General features: G+C 43.4%; 1 pseudogene; it reads right to left on the reverse strand.

Moving 5' to 3' along the window:
* Window positions 1-1,425: 1,425 nt before the first annotated feature.
* LOC147972914 (protein FAR1-RELATED SEQUENCE 11-like) lies at window positions 1,426-21,518 on the reverse strand (annotated as a pseudogene).
* Between the last annotated feature and the right edge of the window lie 1,831 nt (window positions 21,519-23,349).

Raw genomic sequence — 23,349 nt, forward strand, 5'->3', positions numbered from 1 at the left:
GTTGGCTCCGTATTAAGGGTCGGGGCTGATGCGGGTGCGGCCTCCAGGGCACTGTTCGGCGGCAGAGCTAGATCATGACCATCGTGACAGTGCGGCGCGCTCGGCTGCTGCTCGAATCCGTCGAAGATCAAGTCTCCGCGGAGGTCGGCCATGTAGCTAAAACTTCTAAATCTGACCTGATGGCCAGGGGCTTAGCTTTCGATCTGCTCCAGATGGCCAAGCGAATTGGCCTGCGGTGTAAAGCCGCCAAATATGAAGATCTGTCCGGGGAGAAAGGTCTCACCCTGGATCGCATCGCTGTTAATGATCGGAGAAGCCATCGGGCCTAAAAGTGACGACACAGAGGAATTCTCAATGAAAGCACCAATGTCGGAATCATTCTTCTGCAATTGCACCTTATAGTTTCTACGGAATTTTCTGGTGTATACTCCACCCAAAAACGGCGCTTCTGGTTATTCTTCCAGGCCACGATGTACTGCTGTGATCTGTCTCCTAGCTTAATTTCTAGAATCTCCATACCGCCAATTTTTCTAAGATCATGTTGCAACATATAGAAGTTTTCTGGAGTGAAGACATGAGAAGCAACTATCTCAAGTTCCCTCGAGCTAGTAACTGGCACCGGTAAACTCTGTGAGGCCGTGCAGTCATCTCGTGCCTCGTTTTCATGGATACGCACAACGGCGTTCTCATAGTGCAAAATCATATCCACCAGGGTCATTTCACCGTCTAGGTGCAGGTGAAGGCATGAGTTCAGGATTTCACTCCGCTGGTTGCTTTTCATGCCAAGCCGAAACCCCTCTGTCAGATAAGCCGCGGCCCACAGTCTCCTCTTCTTATACATCCGTCTCAACCATGTTACAGTTTTTTCCGACTGCCATCTTTTGGAAAATGCGTGCCATCTCTCCTCAAACGTGGCCGTGGACGTGCTGTAGTACAGAAGAGTTCGGAACTCCTTCAAGGACTTGTGACCGAGGTGAATCTTCATATTTTTCTCTATGTGCCACGTACATATACGGTGCCACACGTCTGGCAAGACTTCGCGAATTGCCTTGATCATCACAGCGTCGGCGTCTGTGATAACACTCTTAGGCATCTTTTGACACATGGACCTCAAAAAGTCTGCAGAAGCCACACGTATGTCTCCTCGGTCTCGTCCGAAACTATGGCACAACCAAAAACAGTGGTCTTCCGGTGATTGTTAAGACCAACAATATGTATGAATGGCATACCATAGCGGTTCATCTTGTACGTGCTGTCAAATACAAGCACGTCACCGAAGTCCTCATAGTCATGACGAGACTGGGAGTCACACCAGAACATCCTATTCAAATGTCCTTCCTTATCTAGTTTGTACTCGAAAAAGAAGCTAGGATCCCTCTATGTCCTACTGGCCATGATGCGTATGGCTGTGGCAGCATCACCTTTTCAAAGCAGCTTCCTCTTCTGCTTGGCGCAAAGGTTGTATATTTCACGCCTGGTAAAACCACCACCACCGTACCATACATGTTTGCTGATGAAGCAATCCATCATGTCGTGAATTCTAATCCCTGCAGCTCCCATGGACATTATCTCATGCTTCTGGTACTCTTTGATTTTTCTGTGGGACCAAAGAAAAGGTACCTCGTCTGGTCCTGCCAACATATGGCTATGCTTGTCCTCAAAATTTTCAACATACCAAACCCCACGCTTTTGGTCAAGCTTGACGGTCAGGTGCGCTTTGCAAAAGCAGCGTGTCTCGGCTCTGAGCCTACGGCTGTGTCCTTCCTCGGTTAGCAACTTGCTGTCACATTTCCCTTGTCTGGAACAAACAAATCGCCTATAACGCATATGACGTGACTCCGTTTTGCTATACCTGACCTTATTCTTTCTAATGCTGAAACCATTATCTCTAGCATAGCTGTTGTAGAAATCATACGCAGCATCATGAGACGTAAAGGTCATTTCTATTATCTGCATGAACATATCCCTCTTATCATCTGCACTGGCAGTATCTTGGACATTCTTTGCCCCATCATCTTGTGTCACCTACACAATCAAACCACAGCCATGAAAATAGTTTTCTATGGTTTAACATTACTTACTTCTATAGAACATTGATTACACACATACCTCACTCATGATGACTGATACGTCCATTTTGCATCATGCTTTTATATCGATATTCATTGCATTATGGGCTGTTATTTCACATTATGTCACAATACTTATGGCTATTCTCTATTATTTTACAAGGTTTACATAAGGAGGGAGAATGCCGACAACTGGAATTCTGGGCTGGAAAAGGAGCAAATATTAGAGACCTATTCTGCACAACTCCAAAAGTCCTGAAACTCCACGGAATACCTTATAATAAATAATGAAAAATCCTCGCCAAAGATGAAGACCAGGGGGCCACACCCTTCCCATGAGGGTGGGGGGCGCCCCCCTAGGGTGCGCCCCCTACCTCGTGGGCCCCCTGGTGGCTCTCCGATGACCATCTTCTCCTATATGAAGTCTTTCGTCGAGAAAAAAAATATAAGAAGCAACCTTTTGGGACAAAACTCCGCCGCCACGAGGCGGAACCTTGGCGGATCCAATCTAGAGCTCCGGCAGAGCTGTTCTGCCGGGGAAACTTCCCTCCCGGAGGGGGAAATCATCGCCATCGTCATCACCAACGCTCCTCTCAATGGGAGAGGGTAATCTCCATCAACATCTTCATCAGCAGCATCTCATCTCAAAACCCTAGTTCATCTCTTGTATCCAATTCTTGTCTCCAAGTCCGGGATTGGTGCTAGTAGATTGCTAGTAGTGTTAATTACTCCTTGTAGTTGATGCTAGTTGGTTTAATTGGTGGAAGATCATATGTTTAGATCCTTTATGCATATTATTACCCCTCTAATTATGAACATGAATATGCTTTGTGAGTAGTTATGTTTGTTCTTGAGGACAAGGGAGAAGTCTTGCTATTAGTAGTCATGTGAATTTGGTGTTCGTTCGATATTTTGATGAGATGTATGTTGTCTAGCCTCTAGTGGTGTTATGTGAACGTCGACTACATAACACTTCACCATTATTTGGGCCTAGAGGAAGGCATTGGGAAGTAATAAGTAGATGATGGGTTGCTAGAGTGACAGAAGTTTAAACCCTAGTTTATGCGTTGCTTCGTAAGGGGGTGATTTGGATCCATATGTTTCATGCCATGGTTAGGTTTACCTTAATACTTTTGTTGTAGTTGCGGATGCTTGCAATAGAGGTTAATCATAAGTGGGATGCTTGTTCAAATAAGAACAGCACCCAAGCACCGGTCCACCCACATGTCAAATTATCAAAGTACCGATCGCGAATCATATGAACATGATGAAAACTAGCTTGACGATATTCCCATGTGTCCTCGGGAGCGCTTTTCCTCATATAAGAGTTTGTACATGCTTGTCCTTTGCTACAAAAAGGATTGGGCCACCTTGCTGCACTTTATTTACTTTTGTTACTTGTTGCTTGTTACAAATTATCTTATCACAAAACTATCTGTTACCACTTATTTCAGTACTTGCAGAGAATGCCTTGCCGAAAATCGCTTATCATTTCCTTTTGCTCCTCGTTGGGTTCGACACTCTTACTTATCAAAAGGACTACGATAGGTCCCCTATACTTGTGGTTCATCAAGAATATTTTCTGGCGCCATTGCCGGGGAGTGAAGCGCCTTTGGTAGGTGGAATTTGGCAAGGAAAAATTTATATAGTGTGCTGAAATTTACTGTCACTTGTTACTATGGAAAGTAATCCTCTGAGGGGCTTGTTCGGGGTATCTTCACCCCGACCAGTAGAGCAAAGAGTTGCTCCTCAACCTATTGAACCTATAGAAGATGAATATGAAAATGAAATTCCTTATGAGTATCCTTCGGGTATGATAGAAAAGCTGCTAGCTAATCCTTTTACAGGAGATGGAACAAAGCATCCTGATGAACACCAAATATATGTGGATGAAGTTTGTGGATTATTTAAGCTTGCAGGTATACCCGATGATGTTGCTAAGAAGAAGGTCTTCCCTTTATCTTTGAAGGGAGACACATTGATACGGTATAGGCTATGTGATGATACGAGATCATGGAACTATAGAAGATTGAAATTGGAATTTCATCAAAAGTATTACCCTATGCATCTTGTTCATCGTGATCGTAATTATATATATAATTTTTGGCCTCGCGAAGGAGAAAGCATCGCTCAAGCTTGGGGGAGGCTTAAATAAATATTATTTTCATGCCCCAATCATGAGCTCCCAAGAGAAACAATTCTTCAAAAAAATTATGCTCGGCTTTGTGAAAATAATCGCACCATGCTCGATACTTCTTGTGTTGGCTCTTTTATGATGAAGACTATTGGATTTAGATGGGATTTATTGGATAGAATTAAACGCAACTCTGAAGATTGGGATCTCGACGAAGGTAAGGAGACAGGTATGACACCTAAGTTTGATTGTGTTAAATCTTTTATGGATACCGATATTTTCCATAAGTTTAGCACTAAATATGGACTTGATTCTGAGATAGTAGCTTCTTTCTGTGAATCTTTTGCTACTTGTGTTGATCTCCCTAAGGAGAAGTGGTTTAAATATCATCCTCCCATAGAAGTAAAAGTAGCTACACCTATTAAAGTTGAAGAAAAGACTGTCACTTACAATGATCCTATTGTTCCTACTTGTTATGTTGAGAAACCACCTTTCCCTGTTAGGATAAAGGATCATGCTAAAGCTTCAACTATGGTTCGTAAAAGCAATATTAAAACATATACACCTCCTGAGCAAGTTAAAGTAGAACCTAATATTGCTATTGTTAAAGATCTCTTGTCTGATAATATTGATGGGCATGTTATTCAGTTCTGCGGTGAAACTGCTAGAATTGCTAAACCTTGTGCTAAAGATAAACATAGACCTGTGGTAGGCGTGCCTGTTATTTCTATTAAAATAGGAGAACATTTTTATCATGGCTTATGTGATATGGGTGCTAGTGCTAGTGTTATACCTTATGACTTGTATAAAGAAATCAAGCATGAAATTGCACCTGCTGAGTTAGAAGATATTGATGTCACAATTAAACTTGCTAATAGAGATACTATTTCAGCAGTGGGAATTGTTAGAGATGTTGAAGTCTTGTGCGGGAAAACTAAATATCCTGCTGATTTTCTTGTTCTTAGTTCTCCACAAGATAGCTTTTGTCCCATTATATTTGGTAGACCCTTCTTGAACACTGTTAATGCTAAGATAGACTGCGAAAAGAATGTTGTTACTATTGGCTTGGACGATATGACTCGTGAATTTAATTTCTCTAAATTTAGTAAACAACACCGTGAAGAAGAATTGCCTAGTAAGGATGAAATTATTGGTCTTGCTTCTATTGTCGTACCTCCTAGTGATCCTTTAGAACAATATTTGCTGGACCATAAGAATGGTATGTTTATGAATGAAAGAAGGGAAATAGATGAAGTATTCTTTAAACACGAACCTATTCTCAAACACAATTTGCCTGTTGAAATCCTAGGGGATCCCCCTCCACCTAAGGGTGATCCCGTGTTTGAGCTTAAACTGTTGCCTGATAATCTTAAATATGCTTATCTTGATGAAAAGAAGATATATCCTGTTATTATTAGTGCTAATCTTTCAGAGCCTGAAGAAGAAAGATTATTGAAAACTCTGAAGAAGCACCGTGCTGCTATTGGATATACTCTTGATGATCTTAAGGGCATTAGTCCCACTCTATGTCAACATAAAATAAATTTGGAAGCAGATGCCAAACCAGTTCGTGATCCTCAACGACATCTGAATCCTAAAACGAAAGAAGTGGTAAGAAAAGAAATACTAAAGCTTCTGGAGGCATGCATAATTTATCCCGTTGCTGATAGTCAGTGGGTAAGTCCTGTTCATTGTGTCCCTAAGAAGGAAGGTATTACTGTTGTTCCTAATGATAAAGATGAATTGATCCACAAAGAATTATTACAGGTTATAGGATGGTAATTGATTTCTGCAAATTAAATAAGGCTACTAAGAAAGATCATTACCCCTTACCTTTTATCGATCAAATGCTAGAAAGATTGTGCAAACATACACATTACTGCTTTCTAGATGGTTATTCTGGTTTCTCTCAAATACATGTGTCGGCTAAAGATCAATCGAAGACTACTTTTACATGCCCTTTTGGTACTTTTGCTTATAGACATATGCCTTTTGGTTTATGTAATGCACCTGCTACCTTTCAAAGATGCATGATGGCTATATTCTCTGACTTTTGTGAAAAGATTTGTGAGGTTTTCATGGACGACTTTTCCATCTATGGATCTTCTTTTGATGATTGCTTGAGCAATCTTGATCGAGTTTTGCAGAGATGTGAAGAAACTAATCTTGTCTTGAATTGGGAAAAGTGCCACTTTATGGTTAATGAGGGTATTGTCTTGGGGAATAAAGTTTCTGAAAGAGGTATTGAAGTTGATAAAGCCAAGGTTGATGCTATTGAAAAGATGCCATGTCCCAAGGACATCAAAGGTATAAGAAGTTTCCTTGGTCACGCCGGATTTTATAGGAGGTTCATTAAGGACTTCTCAAAAATTTCTCGGCCTCTGACTAATTTATTACAAAAAGATATACCATTTGTCTTTGATGATGATTGTGTAGAAGCATTTGAAATACTTAAGAAAGCATTAGTCTATGCACCTATTGTTCAGCCACCTGATTGGAATTTCCCCTTTGAAATTATGTGTGATGCTAGCGATTATGCTGTAGGTGCTATTCTAGGGCAAAGAGTTGATAAGAAATTAAATGTTATCCATTATGTTAGTAAGACTCTAGACAATGCTCAAAGAAATTATGCTACTACTGAAAAAGAACTTTTAGCAGTTGTATTTGCTTGTGATAAGTTCAGACCTTATATTGTTGATTCTAAAGTAACTATCCACACTGATCATGCTGCTATTAAATATCTTATGGAGAAGAAAGATGCTAAACCTAGGCTTATTTGATGGGTTCTCTTATTACAAGAATTTGATTTGCATATTCTTGATAGAAAAGGAGCTGAGAACCCCGTTGCAGACAACTTATCTAGGTTAGAGAATGTTCTTGATGACCCACTACCTATTGATGATAGCTTTCCTGATGAACAATTAAATGTCATAAGTACTTCTCGTAGTGCTCCTTGGTATGCTGATTATGCTAATTACATAGTTGCTAAATTTATACCACCTAGCTTCACATACCAACAAAAGAAAAAGTTCTTCGATGATTTGAGACATTACTTTTGGGATGACCCACATCTTTATAAAGAAGGAGTAGATGGTGTTATTAGACGTTGTGTACCTGAGCATGAACAGGAACATATCCTACGCAAGTGCCACTCCGAAACTTATGGAGGACACCACGCGGGAGATAGAACTGCACATAAGGTATTGCAATCCGGTTTTTATTGGCCTACTCTCTTCAAGGATGCCCGTAAGTTTGTCTTATCTTGTGATGAATGTCAAAGAATTGGTAATATTAGTAGACGTCAAGAAATGCCTATGAATTATTCACTTGTTATTGAACCGTTTGATGTTTGGGGCTTTGATTATATGGGACATTTTCCTGCCTCTAATGGATATACACATATTTTAGTTGCTGTTGATTACGTTACTAAGTGGGTAGAAGCTATTCCAACTAGTAGTGCTGATCATAACACTTCTATTAAAATGCTTAAAGAAGTTATTTTTCCGAGGTTTTGAGTCCCTAGATATTTAATGACTGATGGTGGTTCACATTTTATTCATGGAGCTTTCCGTGAAATGCTTGCTAAATATGACGTCAATCATAGAATTGCATCTCCGTATCACCCACAGTCTAGTGGTCAAGTAGAATTGAGTAATAGAGAACTCAAATTAATTTTGCAAAAGATTGTCAATAGGTCTAGAAAGAATTGGTCCAAGAAACTTGATGATGCATTATGGGCCTATAGAACTGCATATAAAAATCCTATGGGTATGTCTCCGTATAAAATGGTATATGGAAAAGCATGTCACTTGCCTCTCGAACTAGAACATAAGGCATATTGGGCTATTAAAGAGCTCAACTATGATTTCAAACTTGCCGGTGAAAAGAGGTTATTTGATATTAGCTCACTTGATGAATGGAGAACCCAAGCTTATGAAAATGCCAAGTTGTTTAAAGAAAAGGTTAAAAGATGGCATGACAAAAGGATACAAAAGTGTGAGTTTAATGTAGGTGATTATATATTGCTATACAACTCTCGTTTAAGATTTTTTGCAGGAAAACTTCTCTCTAAATGGGAAGGCCCCTATGTTATCGAGGAGGTCTATCATTCCGGTGCCATAAAAATCAACAACTTCGAAGGCACAAATCCGAAGGTGGTAAACGGTCAAAGAATAAAACATTATATCTCAGGTAATCCCATAAATGTTGAGACCAATATTATTGAAACCGTAACCCCAGAGGAATACATAAGGGACACTTTCCAGAACATTTCAGACTCCGAAAAGGAATAGGTATGTGGTACGATAAGTAAACCGACTCCAAAACAATTTTTGAGGCAATATTTCTCCGTTTTGGAATATTTAGAAAAATAGAAAATTAAGTAGCAGTCCGGGAAGGACATGAGGGACCCACGAGGGTGGAGGGTGTGCCCTACCCCCCTTGGCGCGCCCCTACCTCGTGAGCACCTCGTGTGCCTTCCGGATTTTGTTTTCTTGCACGATACGTATTTTGGTCAGTAAAAATTCACTATATAATCTCCCGGGGGTTTTCACTCCCGTATCACCCAAAAATCTCCTGTCTTTGTTTCGAGTTGTTTTCTGTCAGGGTTTTCAAGGCCAGGCACTATGTTTCTCCCTCCTCCTCCAACCATGAGGGCAACGATGCTTGGCTAATGAAGATAGAGCTGAAGAGAGAAGAACCTATGGAGATCAACAAGGATGAAGGGATCAAGAAGGCCGTGGAGGACCAAGTTCCAACAACAGAAGACACCCTTCAACTGGTTCATAATCTTCTTACCCCTACAGAAATTGAAGCTTTCAAGATGATTGAGTTGGCTCGTATACAAAATAAGTATCTCACACGTGAAAATATTTTGTTGAAGGAGCATATCATCACACTCAAGGGCATTATCTGCAAGTTAGAAGACCTCCTACGCTCGATGTGCGACTATCCGTCATCAACAACTCCAGCTTCTTCACCAACAAAGGAGACACAATCACCTGGGTATGGGCACTCCCCTTGGCAACTGCCAAGCTTGGGGGAGGTGCCCCGGTATCGTATCACCATCACCTTTATCTTTACCGTTTTTCTTAGTTCGATCCTTTTGGTAATATCTTGATCTAGTAGAATCAAAGTTCTTAGTATGATCTAGTTGTGAGTTTTGCTTTATTATCCTTCTATGTAATCGAGTCCATGAGCTATATAATAAAGATTAGTGTTGAGTCAAGGGCTTGATTATTTTTGCCATGATCCCAAGTGAATAAAGGAAAAGAGAAAGAAATAAAAAGAAACAAAGAGATCATGTGAGTCTTATGGAGAGTAATGAGCTCACATAGAAAGAGTATGATGAATAAAAGTTATTGAGGGTTGCCAAACATAGTTTTGGTCATCGTTGCAATTAATAGGAAGTAATAAAGAAAGAGAGGTCTTCACATATAAATATACTATCTTGGACATCTTTTATGATTGTAAGCACTCATTAAAATATGACATGCTAAAGAGTTGACATTGGACAAGGAAGACAACATAATGGGTTATGTTTGCTTACATCTGAGATAAATTATATCGTCTTGGATACTCCAACATGTTGAGCTTGCCTTTCTCCCTCATGCTATCCAAATTCATTGCACCAAGTAGAGATACTACTTGTGCTTCCAAATACCCTTAAACCAGTTTTGCCATGAGAGTCCACCATACCTACCCGTGGATTGAGTAAGATCCATCAAGTAAGTTGTCATCGGTGCAAGCAATAAAAATATTGCTCTCTAAATATGTATGATTGATTGGTGTGGAGGAAATAAGCTTTATACGATCGTGTGATATGGAAGTAATAAAAGCGACAGACTGCATAATGAAGGTCCATGTCACAAGTGGCAATATAAAGTGATGTTATTTCACATTAGGATTTTGTGCATCCAACCATAAAAGCGCATGACAACCTCTGCTTCCCTCTGCGAAGGGCCTATCTTTTACTTTTATCTCCTTTTCTGCAAAAGAGTCATGGTGATCTTCACCCTTCCTTTTTACATTTTACCCTTTGGCAAGCACAATATGTTGGAAAGATCTCGGTATATATGGCTAATTGGATGTGGGTTTTCATGAACTATTACTGTTGACATTACCCTGGAGGTAAAACATTGGGAGGCAAAACTATAAGCCCCTATCTTTCTCTGTGTCCGATTAAAACTCCATACCCATAAGTATTGCGTGAGTGTCAGCAATTGTGAAAGACTATATGATAGTTGAGTATGTGGACTTGCTGAAAAGCTCTTATACATTGACTCTTTCCTACGTTATCATAAATTGCAATTGCCTCAATGACTGAGATTATAGTTTGTTAGTTTTCAATAAAGTTTACGATTCATACTTGATATTGTGATTGAATTATTACTCTAGCATAAGATATCATATGACAAGAATTATATAAGTTGCTGTTCTAAGAATGATCATGATGCCCTCATGTCCGTATTTTATTTTTATCGACACCATCATCTCTAAACATGTGGATATATTTTTCGATTTCGGCTTTTTGCTTGAGGACAAGCGAGGTCTAAGCTTGGGGGAGTTGATATGTCCATTTTGCATCATGCTTTTATATCGATATTTATTGCATTATGGGCTGTTATTTCACATTATGTCACAATACTTATGGCTATTATCTATTATTTTACAAGGTTTACATAAGGAGGGAGAATGCCGGCAGCTGGAATTCTGGGCTGGAAAAGGAGCAAATATTAGAGACCTATTCTTCACAACTCCAAAAGTCCTGAAACTCCACGGAATACCTAATAATAAATAATGAAAAATCCTCGCCAAAGATGAAGACCAGGGGGCCCACACCCTACCCACGAGGGTGGGGGGCGCCCTGTTGGGGAACGTTGCAGAAAACAAAAATTTTCCTACGGTTTCACCAAGATCCATCTATGAGTTCATCTAGCAGCGAGTGATCGGATTGCATCTACATACCTTTGTAGATCACGCGCGGAAGCGTTCAAAGAACGGGGATGAGGAAGTCGAACTCGACGTGATCCAAATCACCGGAGATCCTAGCGCCGAACGGACGGCACCTCCGCGTTCAACACACGTACGGTCAGTGTTACGTCTCCTCCTTCTTGATCCAGCAAGGGGGAAGGAGAGGTTGAGGAAGATGGCTCCAGCAGCAGCACGACGGCGTGGTGGTGGTGGAGCAGCAGTACTCCGGCAGGGCTTCGCCAAGCTCGTGACGGAGGAGGAGATGTGTTGGGGAGGGGAGGGGCTGCGCCTTGGATGTCCTTTGCAGCCCTCCCCTCACCCCTTTATTTATAGGGGAAGGGGGAAGGGGGCCGGCCCCCTCTAGATGAGATCTAGAGGGGTGCGGCGGCCAAGGGGAGGGGGGCTTGCCCCCCAAGCAAGGGGGCGCCCCCCCTTAGGGTTTCCCCCAACCCTAGGCGCATGGGCCCTAGGGGGAGTGGCGCCCCAGCCCACTTTGGGCTAGATCCCTTCCTCATACAACCCATAAGGCCCTCCGGGAGAGGTGTCCCCTCCCGGTGGACCCCCGGAACCCCTCCGGTGGCCCCGGTACAATACCGATATGCCCCCGAACCTTTCCGGTGACCGTATGACAACTTCCCATATATAATTCTTTACCTCCGGATTATTCCGGAACTCCTCATGATGTCCAGGATGTCATCCGGGACTCCGAACAACTTTCAGATTACTGCATACTCATATCTATACAACCCTAGCGTCACCGAACCTTAAGTGTGTAGACCCTACGGGTTCGGGAGACAAGCAGACATGACCGAGACGACTCTCTGGTCAATAACCAACAGCGGGATCTGGATACCCATGTTGGCTCCCACATGCTCCTCGATGATCTCATCGGATGAACCACGATGTTGAGGACCTAATCAATCCCGTATTCAATTCCCTTTGTCAATCGGTACGTTACTTGCCCGAGACTCGATCGTCGGTATCCCAATACCTTGTTCAGTCTCGTTACCGGCAAGTCACTTTACTCGTACCGTAATGCATGATCCCGTGATCAACCACTTGATCACATTGAGCTCATTATGATGATGCATTATCGAGTGGGCCCAGAGATACCTCTCCGTCATACGGAGTGACAAATCCCAGTCTCGATTCGTGCCAACCCAACAGACACTTTCGGAGATACCTGTAATGTACCTTTATAGTCACCCAGTTACGTTGTGACATTTGGCACACCCAAGGCACTCCTACGGTATCCGGGAGTTGCACAATCTCATGGTCTAAGGAAATGATACTTGACATCCAGAAAAGCTACAGCAAACGAACTACACGATCTTTGTGCTATGCTTAGGTTTGGGTCTTGTCCATCACATCATTCTCCTAATGATGTGATCCCGTTATCAATGACATCCCCATGTCCATAGCCAGGAAACCATGACTATATGTTGATCAACGAGCTAGTCAACTAGAGGCTCACTAGGGACACATTACGGTCTATGTATTCACACATGTATTACGATTTCCGGACAATACAATTATAGCAGGAATAATAGACAATTATCATGAACAAGGAAATATAATAATCATTTTATTATTGCCTCTTGGGCATATTTCCAACAGTCTCCCACTTGCACTAGAGTCAATCATCTAGTTACATTGTGATGAATTGAACACCCATGGAATTCTGGTGTTGATCATGTTTTGCTCTAGGGAGAGGTTTAGTCAACGGATCTGCTACATTCAGGTCCGTATGTACTTTACAAATCTCTATGTCTCCATTTTGAACACTTTCACGAATGGAGTTGAAGCGACGCTTGATATGCCTGGTCTTCCTGTGAAACCTGCGCTCCTTGGCAAGGGCAATAGCTCTAGTGTTGTCACAGAAGAGAGTCATCGGGCCCAACGTATTGGGTATGACTCCTAGGTCGGTAATGAACTCCTTCACCCAGACTGCTTCGTGTGCTGCCTCCGAGGCTGCCATGTACTCCGCTTCACATGTAGATCCCGCCACAATGCTTTGCTTGCAACTGCACCAGCTTACTGCCCCACCATTCAAAATATACACGTATCCGGTTTGTGACTTAGAGTCATCCAGATCTGTGTCGAAGCTAGCATTGACGTAACCCTTTACAACAAGCTCTTCGTCACCTCCATAAACAAGAAACATTTCCTTAGTCCTTTTCAGGTACTTCAGGATATTTTTGACCGCTGTCCAGTGTTCCATGCCGGGATTACTTTGGTACCTTCCTACCAAACTCACGGCAAGGTTTACATCAGGTCTGGTACACAGCATAGCATACATGATAGACCCTATGGCCGAGGCATAGGGGACGACACTCATCTTTTCTCTATCTTTTGCCGTGGTCGGGCATTGAGCCAAGCTCAATCTCGTACCTTGCAATACAGGCAAGAACCCCTTCTTTGACTGATCCATTTTGAACTTCTTCAATATCTTGTCAAGGTACGTACTCTCTGAAAGACCAATGAGGCGTCTCGATCTATCTCTATAGATCTTGATGCCTAATATATAAGCAGCTTCTCCAAGGTCCTTCATTGAAAAACACTTGTTCAAATAGGCCTTTATGCTTCCCAAGAATTCTATATCATTTCCCATCAACAGTATGTCATCCACATACAATATGAGAAATGCTACAGAGCTCCCACTCACTTTCTTGTAAATGCAGGCTTCTCCATAAGTCTGCATAAACCCAAACGCTTTGATCATCTCATCAAAGCGAATGTTCCAACTCCGAGATGCTTGCACCAGCCCATAAATCGAGCGTTGGAGCTTGCACACCTTGTCAGCATTCTTAGGATCGACAAAACCTTCCGGTTGCATCATATACAATTCTTCCTTAAAGAAACCATTAAGGAATGTTTTGACGTCCATTTGCCATATTTCATAATCATAGAATATGGCAATTGCTAACATGATTCGGACGGACTTCAGCTTCTCTACGGGTGAGAAAGTCTCATCGTAGTCAACCCCTTGAACTTGTCGATAACCCTTAGCGACAAGCCGTGCTTTATAGATGGTCACATTACCATCCGCGTCTGTCTTCTTCTTAAAGATCCATTTATTTTCTATGGCTCACCGATCAACGGGTAAGTCAGTCAAAGTCCATACTTCGTTTTCATACATGGATCCTATCTCAGATTTCATGGCTTCCGGCCATTTGTCAGAATCCGGGCCCGCCATCGCTTCTTCATAGTTCGAAGGTTCATCGTTGTCTAACAACATGATTTCCAAGACAGGGTTGCCGTACCACTCTGGTGCGGAACGTGTCCTTGTGGACCTACGAAGTTCAGTAGCAACTTGATCTGAAGTTTCATGATCATCATCAACAACTTCCTCTCTAGTCGGTGCAGGCACCTCAGGAACATTTTCTTGAGCTGCGCCACTTATCGGTTCAAGAGGTAATACTTCATCAAGTTCTACCTTCCTCCCACTTATTTCTTTCGAGAGAAACTCTTTCTCTAGAAAGGACCCATTCTTGGCAACAAAGATCTTGCCTTGGGATCTGAGGTAGAAGGTATACCCAATAGTTTCTTTAGGGTATCCTATGAAGACGCATTTTTCCGACTTGGGTTCGAGCTTTTCAGGTTGAAGTTTCTTGACATAAGCATCGCATCCCCAAACTTTTAGAAACGGCAGCTTAGGTTTCTTCCCAAACCATAATTCATACGGTGTCATCTCAACGGATTTTGACGGAGCCCTATTTAAAGTGAATGCGGCAGTCTCTAAAGCATAGCCCCAAAATGACAGCGGTAAATCGGTAAGAGACATCATAGATCGCACCATATCTAATAGAGTGTGATTACGACGTTCGGACACACCATTACGCTGAGGTGTTCCAGGCGGCGTGACTTGTGAAACTATTCCACATTTTCTTAAGTGTGTGCCAAATTCGTGACTCAAGTATTCTCCCCCATGATCTGATCGCAAGAACTTGATTTTCCTGTCACGTTGATTCTCAACCTCACTCTGAAATTCCTTGAACTTTTCAAAGGTCTCAGACTTGTGTTTCATTAAGTAGACATACCCATATCTACTCAAGTCATCAGTGAGGGTGAGAACATAACGATAGCCACCGCGAGCCTCAACACTCATTGGACCGCACACATCGGTATGTATGATTTCCAATAAGTTGGTTGCTCGCTCCATTGTGCCTGAGAATGGAGTCTTGGTAATTTTACCCATGAGGCATGGTTCGCACGTGTCAAATGATTCGTAATCAAGAGACTCTAAAAGTCCATCTGCATGGAGCTTCTTCATGTGTTTGACACCTATGTGACCAAGGCGGCAGTGCCACAAGTATGTGGGACTATCATTATCAACCTTACATCTTTTGGTATTCACACTATGAATATGTGTAGCATTACGCTCGAGATTCATTAAGAATAAACCATTCACCATCGGAGCATGACCATAAAACATATCTCTCATATAAATAGAACAACCATTATTCTCGGATTTAAATGAGTAGCCATCTCGTATTAAACGAGATCCTGATACAATGTTCATGCTCAAAGCTGGCACTAAATAACAATTATTGAGGTTTAAAACTAATCCCGTAGGTAAATGTAGAGGTAGCGTGCCGACGGCGATCACATCGACCTTGGAACCATTCCCGACGCGCATCGTCACCTCGTCCTTCGCTAGTCTCCGCTTATTCCGCATCTCCTGCTTTGAGTTACAAATGTGAGCAACCGCACCGGTATCAAATACCCAGGAGCTACTACGAGTACTGGTAAGGTACACATCAATTACATGTATACCACATATACCTTTTGTGATGCCGGCCTTCTTGTCCGCTAAGTATTTGGGGCAGTTCCGCTTCCAGTGACCACTTCCCTTGCAATAAAAGCACTCAGTCTCGGGCTTGGGTCCATTCTTTGGCTTCTTCCCAGCAGCTTGCTTACCGGGTGCGGCAACTCCCTTGCCGTCCTTCTTGAAGTTCTTCTTACCCTTGCCTTTCTTGAACTTAGTGGTTTTATTCACCATCAACACTTGATGTTCCTTTTTGACTTCTACCTCTGCTGTTTCAGCATTGCAAATACTTCAGGAATGGTCTTTTCCATCCCCTGCATATTGAAGTTCATCACAAAGCTCTTGTAGCTTGGTAGAAGCGACTGAAGGATTCTGTCAATGACCGCGTCATCCGGGAGATTAACTCCCAGCTGAGTCAAGCGGTTATGCAACCCAAACATTTTGAGTATGTGCTCACTGACAGAACTATTTTCCTCCATCTTACAGCTGAAGAACTTGTCAGAGACTTCATATCTCTCGACCCGGGCATGAGCCTGGAAAACCATTTTCAGCTCTTCGAACATCTCATATGCTCCGTGTCGCTCAAAACGCTTTTGGAGCCTCGGTTCTAAGCTGTAAAGCATGCCGCACTGAACGAGGGAGTAATCATCAGCACGTGTCTGCCAAGCGTTCATAACGTCTTGGTTCTGTGGGACGGGTGCGTCACCTAGTGGTGCTTCTAGGACATAATCTTTCTTGGCAGCTATGAGGATGATCCTCAGGTTCCGGACCCAGTCCGTATAGTTGCTGCCATCGTCTTTCAGCTTGGTTTTCTCTAGGAACGCGTTGAAGTTGAGGACAACATTGGCCATTTGATCTACAAGACATATTGTAAAGATTTTAGACTAAGTTCATGATAATTAAGTTCATCTAATCAAATTATTCAATGAACTCCCACTTAGATAGACATCCCTCCAGTCATCTAAGTATAACATGATTCGAGTTGACTAGGACGTGTCCGATCATCACGTGAGACGGACTAGTCAACATCGGTGAACATCTTCATGTTGATCGTATCTTCTATACAACTCATGCTCGACCTTTCGGTCTTCTGTGTTCCGAGGCCATGTCTGTACATGCTAGGCTCGTCAAGTCAACCTAAGTGTATTGCGTGTGTAAATCTGTCTTACACCCGTTGTATGTGAACGTTGGAATCTATCACACCCGATCATCATGTGGTGCTTCGAAACAACAAACTGTCGCAACGGCGCACAGTTAGGGGGAACACTTTCTTGAAATTATTATGAGGGATCATCTTATTTACTACCGTCGTTCTAAGTAAACAAGATGCAAAAACATGATAAACATCTCATGCAATCAAATAATAGTGACATGATATGGCCAATATCATATAGCTCCTGTGATCTCCATCTTGGGGCTCCATGATCATCTTGTCACCGGCATGACACCATGATCTCCATCATCATGATCTCCATCATCGTGTCTCCATGAAGTTGCTCGCCAACTATCACTTCTACTACTATGGCTAACACGTTTAGCAATAAAGTAAAGTAATTTACATGGCGTTTCTCAATGACACGCAGGTCATACAAAAATAAAGACAACTCCTATGGCTCCTGCCGGTTGTCATACTCACCGACATGCAAGTCGTGATTCCTATTACAAGAACATGATCTCATACATCACATATATCATTCATCATTCATCACAACTTTGGCCATATCACATCACAAAACACTTGCTGCAAAAACAAGTTAGACGTCCTCTAATTGTTGTTGCAAGTTTTACGTGGCTGCAAGAGGGTTCTAGCAAGAACGTTTTCTTACCTACGTTAAATCCACAACGTGATTTGTCAACTTCTATTTACCCTTCATAAGGACCCTTTTCGTCGAATCCGCTCCAACTAAAGTGGGAGAGACAGACACCCGCCAGCCACCTTATGCAACTAGTGCATGTCAGTCGATGGAACCGGTCTCACGTAAGCGTACGTGTAAGGTTGGTCCGGGCCGCTTCATCCCACAATACCGCTGAAGCAAAATAAGACTAGTAGCGGCAAGAAAGTTGACAACATCTACGCCCACAACAAATTGTGTTCTACTCGTGCAAAGAGAACTACGCATAGACCTAGCTCTGATACCACTATTGGGGAACGTTGCAGAAAACAAAAAATTTCCTACGGTTTCACCAAGATCCATCTATAAGTTCATCTAGCAACGAGTGATCGGATTGCATCTACATACCTTTGTAGATCACGCGCGGAAGCGTTCAAAGAACGGGGATGAGGAAGTCGTACTCGACGTGATCCAAATCACCGGAGATCCTAGCGCCGAACGGACGGCACCTCCGCGTTCAACACACGTACGGTCAGCGTGACGTCTCCTCCTTCTTGATCCAGCAAGGGGGAAGGAGAGGTTGAGGAAGATGGCTCCAGCAGCAGCACGACGGCGTGGTGATGGTGGAGCAGCAGTACTCCGGCAGGGCTTCGCCAAGCTCGTGACGGAGGAGGAGATGTGTTGGGGAGGGGAGGGGCTGCGCCTTGGATGTCCTTTGCAGCCCTCCCCTCACCCCTCTATTTATAGGGGAAGGGGGAAGGGGGCCGGCCCCCTCTAGATGAGATCTAGAGGGGGGCGGCGGCCAAGGGGAGGGGGGCTTGCCCCCCAAGCAAGGGGGCGCCCCCCTTAGGGTTTCCCCCAACCCTAGGCTCATGGGCCCTAGGGGGAGTGGCGCCCCAGCCCACTTTGGGCTGGATCCCTTCCTCATACAGCCCATAAGGCCCTCCGGGAGAGGTGGCCCCTCCCGGTGGACCCCCGGAACCCCTCCGGTGGCCCCGGTACAATACCGATATGCCCCCGAACCTTTCCGGTGACCGTATGACAACTTCCCATATATAATTCTTTACCTCCGGATTATTCCGGAACTCCTCGTGACGTCCAGGATCTCATCCGGGACTCCGAACAACCTTCGGATTACTGCATACTCATATCTATACAACCCTAGCGTCACCGAACCTTAAGTGTGTAGACCCTACGGGTTCGGGAGACAAGCAGACATGACCGAGACGACTCTCTGGTCAATAACTAACAGCGGGATCTGGATACCCATGTTGGCTCCCACATGCTCCTCGATGATCTCATCGGATGAACCACGATGTCGAGGACCTAATCAATCCCATACTCAATTCCCTTTGTCAATCGGTACGTTACTTGCCCGAGACTCGATCGTCGGTATCCCAATACCTTGTTCAGTCTCGTTACCGGCAAGTCACTTTACTCGTACCATAATGCATGATCCCGTGATCAACCACTTGATCACATTGAGCTCATTATGATGATGCATTACCGAGTGGGCCTAGAGATACCTCTCCGTCATACGGAGTGACAAATCCCAGTCTCGATTCGTGCCAACCCAACAGACACTTTCGGAGATACCTGTAATGTACCTTTATAGTCACCCAGTTACGTTGTGATGTTTGGCACACCCAAGGCACTCCTACGATATCCGGGAGTTGCACAATCTCATGGTCTAAGGAAATGATACTTGACATCCAGAAAAGCTATAGCAAACGAACTACACGATCTTTGTGCTATGCTTAGGTTTGGGTCTTGTCCATCACATCATTCTCCTAATGATGTGATCCCGTTATCAATGACATCCCCATGTCCATAGCCAAGAAACCATGACTATCTGTTGATCAACGAGCTAGTCAACTAGAGGCTCACTAGGAACACATTATGGTCTATGTATTCACACATGTATTACGATTTCCGGACAATACAATTATAGCATGAATAATAGATAATTATCATGAACAAGAAAATATAATAATCATTTTATTATTACCTCTAGGGCATATTTCCAACACGCCCCCCTAGGGCGCGCCCCCTACCTTGTGGACCCCCTGGTGGCTCTCCGATGACCATCTTCTCCTATATGAAGTCTTTCGCCGAGAAAAAAAATAAGAAGCAACCTTTCGGGACGAAACTCCGCCTCCACGAGGCGGAACCTTGGCGGATCCAATCTAGAGCTCCGGCAGAGCTATTCTACCGGGGAAACTTCCCTCCCAGAGGGGGAAATCATCGCCATCGTCATCACCAACGCTCCTCTCATCGGGAGAGGGCAATCTCCATCAACATCTTCATCAGCACCATCTCATCTCAAAACCCTAGTTCATCTCTTGTATCCAATTCGTGTCTCCAAGTCCGGGATTGGTGCTAGTAGGTTGCTAGTACTGTTAATTACTCCTTGTAGTTGATGCTAGTTGGTATAATTGGTGGAAGATCATATGTTCAGATCCTTTATGCATATTATTACCCCTCTGATTATGAACATGAATATGCTTTGTGAGTAGTTACGTTTGTTCCTGAGGACAAGGGAGAAGTCTTGCTATTAGTAGTCATGTGAATTTGGTATTCATTCGATATTTTGATGAGATGTATGTTGTCTAGCCTCTAGTGGTGTTATGTGAACGTCGACTACATAACACTTCACCATTATTTGGGCCTAGAGGAAGGCATTGGGAAGTAATAAGTAGATGATGGGTTGCTAGAGTGACAGAAGCTTAAACCCTAGTTTATACGTTGCTTCGTAAGGGGCTGATTTGGATCCATATGTTTCATGTTATGGTTAGGTTTACCTTAATATTTTTGTTGTAGTTGCGGATGCTTGCAATAGAGGTTAATCATAAGTGGGATGGTTGTTCAAGTAAGAACAGCACCCAAGCACCGGTCCACCCACATGTCAAATTATCAAAGTACCGAACGCGAATCATATGAACGTGATGAAAACTAGCTTGACGATATTCCCATGTGTCCTTGGGAGCGCTTTTCCTCATATAAGAGTTTGTCCAGGCTTGTCCTTTGCTACAAAAAGGATTGGGCCACCTTGCTGCACTTTATTTACTTTTGTTACTTGTTGCTTGTTACAAATTATCTTATCACAAAACTATCTGTTACCACTTATTTCAGTAGTTGCAGAGAATACCTTGCTGAAAATCGCTTATCATTTCCTTCTGCTCCTCGTTGGGTTCGACACTCTTACTTATCGAAAGAACTACTATAGATCCCCTATACTTGTGGGTCATCAATGACCGACGACTGGGACTCCCCAGAATCAGGTGCATCTAATGATTCGTTGTTAAGGCCTGTCTTCGCGTCAGATTCACCATAATAGTCGTACGCATTATGACATTCGGAAATGAACTGAAAAATACAACACAAATACAAAATTACTTATCACATAATATTCCAGAACAAATTCAATTTGCATGCCAACAAAATTTTTCACTTATGTACCTGACTAATGTAATCTTCATTCGAGAGCTCCGAGTTGTTATCCTGATCATCATCAAGCTCATCGATCTATAAATTTTCAACACAAAGATTTAATGTTGTCGGATGCCACCAAAAAATTACAACATGACAATGCCACTCACATTAAGATCGTCCCATTCGTTCCCATTCTCTGACCGATCTTCACGATCTGAATTTTCATCATCTGACCAATCTTCTATCCAGTCTTTCATCAGTTCTCCAAACTCCATGTCTACCATGATATCAGTTAACTACTCGTCTGCCATTTCCTACAACCAATAATATGTATCATCACATGTGCAAACATTATCAATGATGAAATATACAACACATAGCACACGATCACGGATGTTATGTAAACAACCGCAACCGAGGCCGTTCAGATCTGCCAAACTTAGTAAGGAAGATGGCCACGGCACCCGTCGTGATCACTTTCAATCATGAGGAACTGCACGATCTCAAAACCTAGCTTGATCTATCATTACCTCTGCCGCCGGATACCTAGGTTAGCCGCCACATCAAATAACGATATCGGTGGTGCGCACAGCCGACGGCAACCGACGCTACGTGAACCCAGATCACGTGGAGCTGCACTACCGGAACAAGATCCACGATCGGATGTGCCACCGGGTAGCTAGGTTACCCGCCCCGCTAGGTTAACCACTACCACTGGCGGCAGCAGTTCGTTCGATGTCGCCGCAAGCGAGACTAGAGGGGGGACGCGGGATGGGGTACCTGTGCGCGCTCGTTGGAGATTCACGACGTTGTCGCGCCCGCTGTCCGATGAGATCCCCGGTGACGAGATAGCCGCTGCTGGAGATCTACTACGTGACTTATGGAGCTGCGTCAATGCTCGCTAGATTGATGGAGCTGCGTGAATGATTGGATTCGGCAGGTCTTACGTGGACGTGGGGTCGTGTGAGATTTTTTTCGGACCAGAGCACTGTACATATACGGTCTGGGTTATACAGGGCTAGACAGGCTTGGATCTGAGCTACGGCGGGCCAGGAAAAAAACAAACTCGCGGGACAAAAATACCCCTCCGAAATTAGGTTAGGGGGAGCACCGGAGCAGGGCTCGAGTACGTCCCCGAGCTCAAGCTCTGGCTGGGCCTGTCGGACTGCAACCCCGAGAGCTCCTCTCCCAGGCTGTGCGCCTTGGGCCTCTCTGCCATCAACACCGCCGAGCAGTCGCCGACGCCGCAACATGCTTGGGATTATCTTGACTTGCCTGATGATAACAAGACAGTGATACACGAGTTCCATTTGCTTAACTTGGGCTCCGGCATGTTTTGCATTGCCACACAGATTAGAACCATGCTGCGCGTTTCAGATGAGGACACACCTAGCCCACACTCCTCATGTACTACTTCAGATGGGGACACATCTAGCCCAGACTATCCAGATGTGGAGATGATCACGGATATTATTGAGGAGGATTTTGTTATCTTAACTGGAGTGAAGGTGGAGAGATGCTGCAATGATGCTGAGGCTCCTCTTCAGATGGTCAAGCACAAGTCCAAACGTTATGACTTTATACAACATATCATGAAGACCGTGCTTTAGCCCATGATATATTTGAATGCCAAGGGAATGAACTTCGTATGAGACTTATATTTTTTATATATGGTAACCGTGCGAACGTCTTTACTCATATAAAGAAGTTAAATCAAGCATACCGTTTATATAGGAAATATTTAAAACATTCTTAGTTCATACAAATGAAAACAAAATTGTCCCTTCAGGGACATCTGTCAATGAAAACTAAAATAATCTAGGTGGCATGGTAATTCAAGGGTTAAAACCGTTGCATCTAGATAAAAACATAAAATGGCAACAACGGGAAAATCGTTCTAAAGAAAAGTGCACAAGAGAAACCATACATCAATCTCTAAGGCCAAAAAAAGGAACAACACATGCATGACGAGTTATCACTATAGGCTCCATCACCATGGTGAGTGCATGTGCAACCACCCAAACCCTTCTCCTTTCTCCTGTCTTGGTACTGGAACCAAATAGGAGGGAGATAATGGGAGACAACTAGAAGGCACATGCCTCTTAGAATGATCTAAGACCCATGTTTATCTATCAAGAATCA

The sequence above is a fragment of the Triticum urartu genome, chromosome 5A (genome assembly GCF_056163025.1).
Source record: "Triticum urartu cultivar PI428250 chromosome 5A, HENAU_Tu73, whole genome shotgun sequence".
NCBI lineage: Eukaryota > Viridiplantae > Streptophyta > Magnoliopsida > Poales > Poaceae > Triticum > Triticum urartu.